The sequence below is a fragment of the Pecten maximus genome, chromosome 19 (assembly GCF_902652985.1).
Source record: "Pecten maximus chromosome 19, xPecMax1.1, whole genome shotgun sequence".
Taxonomy (NCBI): domain Eukaryota; kingdom Metazoa; phylum Mollusca; class Bivalvia; order Pectinida; family Pectinidae; genus Pecten; species Pecten maximus.
Genome location: NC_047033.1, coordinates 17,964,335 through 17,973,072, shown reverse-complemented (window position 1 = coordinate 17,973,072; position 8,738 = coordinate 17,964,335).

The following is an 8,738-nucleotide window of genomic DNA, read 5'->3' as shown; positions in this document are numbered from 1 at the left end:
GCTGGCGGGACATGTTACCTCCTCCTTACTAGATTATCTGTAACGGGAGAGGCTGGCGGGGCATGCTACCTTCTCCTTACTAGATTAACTGTGACGGGAGAGGCTGGCGGGACATGTTACCTCCTCCTTACTAGATTATCTGTAGCGGGAGAGGCTGGCGGGACATGTTACCCCCTCCTTACTAGATTATCTGTAACGGGAGAGGCTGGCGGGACAATCCTTACTAGATTTCCTGAAGGATATCGCCGAGAGCCAAAAGGAGTTTTCATATATATATATATTCGTACCCATTGGTACGGACATATATGATAATTTGAATATGATATATGATATCGGTTGTTTGTCCAAATGCATGTTAAAGTAAATAGTTTGGTTTGTAAAGTTTTTTAAATCTTGGTAATACTTGATTTTTCTAATCTTTATGTACATTTATACACTTTCTATGGTACACAAAGATATGAAAACGCGTATCATTTTGTCATGCTATTTTCGGCTATCATGCAATCCTCTTTAATTTTTCATAAACTAGAGTGGGTAATATCAATCCATTACATGTCGTAATGGACTATTTCTTTAAAGTCACATCGAGTTACAGCATATAAAAAGATTCTGTTGAATCAATGTTATATTTGAAAATTTAACATACCGTTATAAATTTTGATATATTTTCATCTTTAAAACAAAACTACAGTTCATACTTACATTAATATACTCCTCTGAAGTATCCGACCACTCCACGTGTTCTTTAAAGTAATTCTAAACAATGGAAATAGTATACAGCAATATCAGCAGTAAGTAATATAATCCCATTTGACCTTGCCTTTTATCATAACGTATAACGACATTCGAAAATTGTGAATGTAATACAAGCTACACAATATATGACACGTGCCTTTCTCTTACCCTGAACAGGGATATCGACCATTTTACCCGACGTGATTTTTTGATCTGCTATGCTCCTATCTCCATATCCTAGACTGAGACATGTTACATGTACCTGTGCTCTTTGCACGTTCTCAACAATTGCAATTCGCGTTTCATAACGTCACCATGCAATACAATACAATGACGTCACGGCGACAATACAATAACGTCACGTCTACAATTCAATCACGCCAACATTTCCTTGTATTGACGTAACGCCAATATCAGATATGTAAGAGAGTAAACAGGATAAGAGAAAAATAACCATGGAGATAAGACAGGGGAATCTCAATTCTCGAAGTAAGATATTTAAGCTGCCAAACACACTCGGCAAGCTTCGTATTTAGCAACCTAAATATATCTCTCTCAGTATTTCCTCCCTAATTGCGTGATGACAATACGCTAGCAAATGTGCATGTTACACGTGTGGTACTTACCCAGCAGGGAGCTATATCGTAGTATATAAAGACAATCTGGTAACATATCAAGGATCAAACAAAAGTAGAGTAGAGAGCATTTGTTTATAACATGGACACCATTATGTATGTATTGTATTTGCCTATCAGGGACTGAATCAAATCTAGATACTCGGTTTCTTTATACGTTACATTTTTTAGTTACAATATTTTGAAAGGCGTTTCAAGAATGTGGATATCGTAAGAACACAAAATGGGACATTTTAGTCTGACCAATACATTTGTACATACATTAGAACACAGGACTACTTCGATATATTCTTCAAATGACTTTTCTGAAGAATAAGAATAATAAACCAGGGTATTGTCATATTAATCCTGAAACTTTTCAAAACATTTACGAAAAATCCCTACTGTCATTGAAAGTAAATCAATAAAGAAAAGAAAGAACGATACTTAGCATCGACATGAAACTTGCCATCGCTGTGGTTATGATAAATTGAATTGACACAATGTTGTTAATTTATACAGCAAAGATGGCAACTCTAGCGTTGATCTGTTGAATTGCTGATGAACACATTTGAACAAATTCGAAAATAACATCTTGTATTTGAGGATACACGAAGCTCTCTGTCAGAAATAACGTTCTTCATCCTGGGCAAAAGGAGGTACTTGTTTTTGAAGTTCATGTTGGCTAGAGAAATGGACCGTAGGCCTCCATTTATCTGATAAATAAGAAAAAAATCTTTCAAATTCCTTATGCATTTAAATCAACAGTTAAAAAATATTAACACATATTAGTGACAATGAATTGTAGTGATATATTTTCTTTGCAATATCTATTATGCAAATTCATCTACCATGTTTATGAATAAAATTAAAGAAAAAACCTATTCAATATGCATACCTATCAAAAGATTTTTTGAAATTATCAAAAATCAGAAATCATGAAATATATTAGATTCGCCCCTGATATATTTTGCCATTTATTCAGACCCAGATTTTCATGGATCGCCTTTTGTTTTGTGCGAGTCATTATTCTCCACTCACTAATTACAAACTTCGTTGAAATCATTTGATATTAATTCTGCTATTACTTACCTTTCTTTCAATTCTCGTTTGCCACTTTCCAAATATTCCCAAGCAAATACATATGCCTACTGGTAACGCTACTAGCGTGCCAATGATCCAGTACAAGTAAACCTGAAGTGATCCATTTCCCCAATAAACGAAGAACAAAATGGAAAGTATGAACGCTAGGCATCCCAGAGACATTCCACACATAACAAATGTCTGTTTCCTTCGTTCAGAGCACGAAATCATAGCATATCGACTTAAAAGTCTGGTCCTGTGGATTTCCGTTTGAAAGCATTTGTAGCATGTGGCCGAATCCTAAATGCAAACAAGATATCTTGACAATAGGTAATAAAACATGAACTATGGCGGTTTAAGTTACATGTGGTGTTTACCTGACAGGTATAGTACATGAAGCATCAGACCATTGCCTTCCAAAACACCTGGTATTATTGATATTTCGTTCTCGGTTTATAGATTTTAACTAATAATTAAAATGCTGTTTGCAAGTCTGTATTGTCTACATGTTTATAGTCATTCATTTCAAAAATAGGTTGAAAATAATTTCATCTGGAGAGTTAAGTAACGGTTCAGTGGATTTCCTGCCTTACTTCTGTTATTATGTTTAAAACATATGTTTTATTGTTTGTCATTCTGAAACGGCATTTCATCACTGGAATTCGATCTTTATCTATTAACTTGAATTTTACAATAAAATGATATTCCGCAATCGTTTATAAAGATAACCTCTATATACCTCTATATGAGAAGACCTCAGCTGTGCCATTTCAGTCTCCGACAGGTCTGGAAACACATATTCCATCCCTCCGAACAAACTAGGTGATAGCGTCACTGGATATTTAATAAGTATTGTTTTTCCATTGTTGCTGTCCTCTACAGTATCAGCTGAACCTAAAATAATTTTGATAATCGTAAAGCATTATTTAGGCGACTACTGCCTACAATGATTTGTACATAAGTTATTGTATTCATCCAAGTGTTATAAAACACCATGCTCAAATATTAGAGGTATAAGACAATTTTACAAGTTTTGGTTTGTTTTTGTTTAACGTCCTATTAACAGCTAGTGTCATTTAAGGACGTGCAAGGTTTTGGAGGTGGAGGAAAGCCGGAGTGCCCGGAGAAAAACCACCGACCTACGGTCAGTACCTGGCAACTGCCCCACGTAGGTTTCGAACTCGCAACCCAGTGGTGGAGGGCTAGTGTTGAAGTGTCGGTACACCTTAACCACTCGGCCATCGCGGCCCCCTTTACAAATACCCATTCATAGTAATACGGTCATCTTACGTTTAAAGCTAAAAGCTAAAACACATACACATATTAACAGTAGAAATGCCCAAATGTTTTCCTTATTTTATCTTTTGCTTTATAGAAAATTTATTTATAAAACCCCTAAGTAGACTTCTACTTTGGTTGATAAGTACACATATATATATTGAGGTTCGTCAAGATCTATTGCAATGTAAGCAGATCTCATTTTTTTTCATTCATTTTGTATGGTTTTATTTAGTAAGTAAACAGTTCTATTAGAGTCAGAAGGTTTTTAGTATTTGTTTTTTATTACTTTTTGTCAACTACCGAAAAATGTATATAATATGGACACCCTATGTGAATTGGACTTCTGCTGATATAAATGTCAATTTACCAGCTTATTGTTTGCTGATTCCATTACTGTTGACTTGACTCTCTGATCTTTAAATGCGGACATGTTATGACATATCACATATTGTCGTCGTTCCTTACTTGTGTTAATGTTAAGTGAGAAACATGACTAAAGTGTTATTTAAATACCACGTGTTAGTCACATCTCCTTGTCACACTGACGAGTCCAAGGACGAAACAGCTGTATGATGTCCCTGGCATCACTGACGAGTACTAGATTGACAAAACAGTTGTATGATGTCCCTAGTATCACTGATGAGTACTAGAAAGACAAAAAAGCTTTATGATGTCCCTAGAATTACTGACGAGTCCTAAAAGGACGGAACAGCTATATGATGCCCATTACACAACTGACGAGTTCTAAAAGGACAAAATAGCTGCAAGGCAAGGTTGATTCATTTTGGCTCTGCTGTATAATTATCACAACTCACAATTTGTCATGAAAGGATGTTCATGTCTTTTTGTGTCTTTGAACAATGTCATTTTATTCAAATAATGTTTTGTCATTTAACAGAATAACCAATGGTAATATTTTGATTTGTTTCAAATACCTCATTATACTTCTATCATTCGTTATTTTGATTAAAGTTTGAGAGAGTAAAAATGTCTCAATTAGAATTTCACAAAGTATCTTTGACAAATGTGTCATCATTTTCCATCATGGTATGAAAATACAGTGAGTTGTACTTCTTCGGTGTTCATACATCCACTTGTCTGAATTTTATAAACGTGGAGTCCATATCGCCCAGTTGCTCTTAGTTTAGAAACATGGGACCATTATGGTTTATATTGACCTACATGTGAAATGTTTTTATCGAATCAGAACAAAGGGAATTCCTGGCATATGTAGTATTAAGATTTTGATCTTGTATCCAATTAAGAGTCAGGCAACGTTTTTACACGAATTCAGTTTGCTTTTATACCAGAAATAAAATCAGAATTTTGTGATTTTACACAGTGACATAAAATTAACAAGTTGATCCTGTGGAGGGCAGGCTTTACGTTAAAGGATTTATCCTCGGACAATAATTTTTATGACTAGTTAGACATTTTTTTTCATAAAAAGCATTACAATCTTACCAGATCCAATAAATGCCGTGTCAAATCTGTGTCCGATTGATTCGATGTCGCAGTTAGCACCATCAATATAAGTACAGACGCGTAATTTTCTGTCTAACGGACTGTCGTCGATTTTAAGAACAATCATGTAATCTTTCTGTCTATTGTCCATTGCATATGTGTACGCGACAGCTACCTCTCTTTCACAGTATCCACTTTCCAAAAACTGCTTCGATACAACAAACAAGACTTTTTCACATCGGTCGAACGAGTTGGAAATGTTGTCTATTACGAGTTCTCCGGGTGTGAAATGATGATCAGCCAGCATACACCTAATTAAGTTGTAAATAAGTGTTTATTTGATGTTTAAATAATGTGGATAAACTATATAGATTTGTAGGAATATTCGCCTTTATTTTTTATTATTGTATTTATATTCATACATTTCAACAAACAATTCAATTATATTCTTATGCCTAATAGATAATTTATTTTTAAGCAGCCTTCTTGTGAGTTCCCGCGCTACCCACGATGGAAAACCATAGGCTATGTGTCATTTTGCATTGGCTACGAAATCTATCACTTTCTGTAATGTTTTGAACTGAAAGTATAAAATAAAACATTCACTAGATATAGTTAAGTTAATAGTTTGGTGCTGCAGTAAAGGAATATTTTTCTACATTCGCTTCATTTACAAAAAAGATATATCTTCAAGGCAAGAATAATAACTGATTATTAAAATTATGTCTTTTGGGAGAAAACATTACTTTTGTTGTGAAGGACGACCGAATTCGATATATATAAATATCCGGGTATATTATGCCAACAATGGCAATTGTAGTTCGCATAAAGCTTGGAAAGGTGTGGACTACGCCGATAGTGGTAACGCGCAGCCGAACCCCACCTCTTGGACAAGCCGACACAAACACCCTCGTTAAGAAGTCCGCCTGCAACTTACGTTAACAACACATTTTGTAAAAGGTAAATCATTTCCTGACTTGAACAATACTTAATAACAATCAGAAAGAGGAAGCTTTGACGCCGAAAATATTCTTAATAATGGGTTTGTAATATAACGTGAACATGAACAGCGCTAGCTTCTTGTTCATGCTATTTTCTTGTAACACAGCCGACGTTTGTATGGTGTTAAACCCGCAAATGTAAATATCTGTTCATCAGTCTTTCATATGTTTATATTTCACAAGCTAGAATATTTCCGTAGTTTGATTAAGATAAAAAAATGTGTACGAAAGCTTACCTGAAATTCAAACTACTCTCGAGATAATTGTGTAATTTTGTGACGAATTCGGCGTTTTTAGAGCTGTATGATATAAAGACATGGAAATCCTTGTTAGCTGGTAAGCCTCTACTGTCGTTTTCGCTTTCAGTTTCAGCTTGTTCTGTGGCTTCATTTTCACCGCTAATTAGTGGTACTAACGCTTCATCCATAATGCACTATAAGAAAATGATGGAATGAAGAAAACAAGAGGCCCAGGGGCCTTAACGGTCATCTGACTCTAAATTAAAGATCCTTATACTATTGTAGTATGCATTCTCTGTAGCAGGTTTAGTGGCACTGTTGGCCATGGTGGCCATCTTAGATTTCTGACTGACCAAATAAATAACAACACTTGGCCAGAACCATCTCAGGATCATTTCTGGCAAGTTAGAGCTGAATCCCACTGGTGGAATTTGAGAAGAAGTTTGAAATAGGTATTGTTCAGGAAAAACGTTGATTGCGCAATCATGTTAAAAAATTGCCACCATTGCTGCAATGTCAAAGCTTTTACGAAGCCGAAAAATAACAACACTTTGTTGGCTCTCCTTCCTTAACATCCTCACCAATTTCCAGCTCAATGGCACCAGTGGAACTGGAGAAGAAGTTTAAAATGTGTTTTTCAAGATGGTTGCCATGGCGGCCATCTTGGATTTCTGACCGACTTGAAAAATAACAACATTTGGTCAGGACCATCTCAGGATAATTTCTGGTAAGTAAGAGCTCAATCCCACTGGTGCAATTTGAGAAGAAGTTTTAAATATGTGTTGTTTAGAAGAACCATGATTGCGCAATCATTTTACAAAATGGCTGCCGCTGCTGCCATGTCAAAGTTTTTACGAGGCCGAAAAATAACAACACTTTGTTGCCTTTCCTTCCTTAACATCCTCACCAATTTCCAGCTCGATGGCACCAGTGGAACTGGAGAAGAAGTTTAAAATGTGTTTTTTCAAGATGGTTGCCATGGCGGCCATCTTGGATTTCTGACCGACCTGAAAAATAACAACACTTTCTCAGGACCATCCCAGGATCATTTCAGGCAAGTTTCAGCTCAATCTCACCATTGGAACTTGAGAAGAAGTTTCAAATGTGTTTTCAAAATGGCGGCCATGGTGGCCATCTTGGATTTCAGACTGACCCGAAAAATAACAACACTTGGTCAGGACCATTCCAGCATCATTTCAGGCAAGTTTCAGCTCAATCCCACTGGTGGAACTTGAGAAGAAGTTTGAAATGTGAAAAGTTTACGCACGGCGGACGGCGCACGGCGCACGACGACGGACGAAACATGATGACTATAGGTCATCCTGACCCTTCGGGTCAGATGACCTAAAAAAACAAAACAAAAAAACAGATATTACTGACATTATAACATAAAATAATTCTAACTCAAAATCGATAAAAACGAGAGCAAATATGAACGCAAATATAGATTTCCATATATAGAGACCCTTGGAAAAGGATAACAAGACATGGGGTTATACGTTTATGTCTGCCCATTCTACCACCTGGTTATCTATTTCGCATTTCGGTTTGCCTTTGTACAATTCATATTCTAAATAAAACAGGTGGTCAGGCAGCAAATATGTTTACACAAAGACTAACATCGGCTAATACTGTTCTTTAATTAGAAACGGTTTGGTATGAAGCTTTACAATAACGTGTTCTCACTCGCTAGTTTTATGTTGTTTCAGCTCCCTTTTACAGAGCAATAACTCCTTCAATTATTTTTGTTTGTTTTAGACTCGTTGCTCGAAAAGTATTAATTCTAACTTAAAGCAAATGAAACTACTTAAAGTTAGATCACATAATGGACATCTCAACACAACATTCGTTTAATGAATATTATCCGGAATTTCATTATCCTGTGACTCTGGAAATTAGGGGTGCTGGGAAACTGGACATAAAGTTCTCAAAAAATATCAACTTTATTACAGCCAAATCTGGAATATAGTTGTATTACAGTATCAATATCTCAACACAACCTACACATTACGTAAATTTTAATTTTTCACTGTAAATTTTGTCTTGAAAACCTTAGTTTTTGAGAAATCGATAATAAATGGTGATTATTTCTCGAATTGGCTTGCAAATCAGTTTAGAGACCAATTGGAATAAAATTTATAACGTATCCTGCATTTTTTCTTACTTTACAGAAAGAGTGATTTTTGGGGTAAGCATGTCATATTTCGATAAATTTTGAGAATGAACTGTGTCGCTAAGTTTGATTTTTTGTTTTACAATGCATCAATATTTACTCGTGTCTATAACGCATATGGGTGCTTCAATACTATCAAGTGGTTATC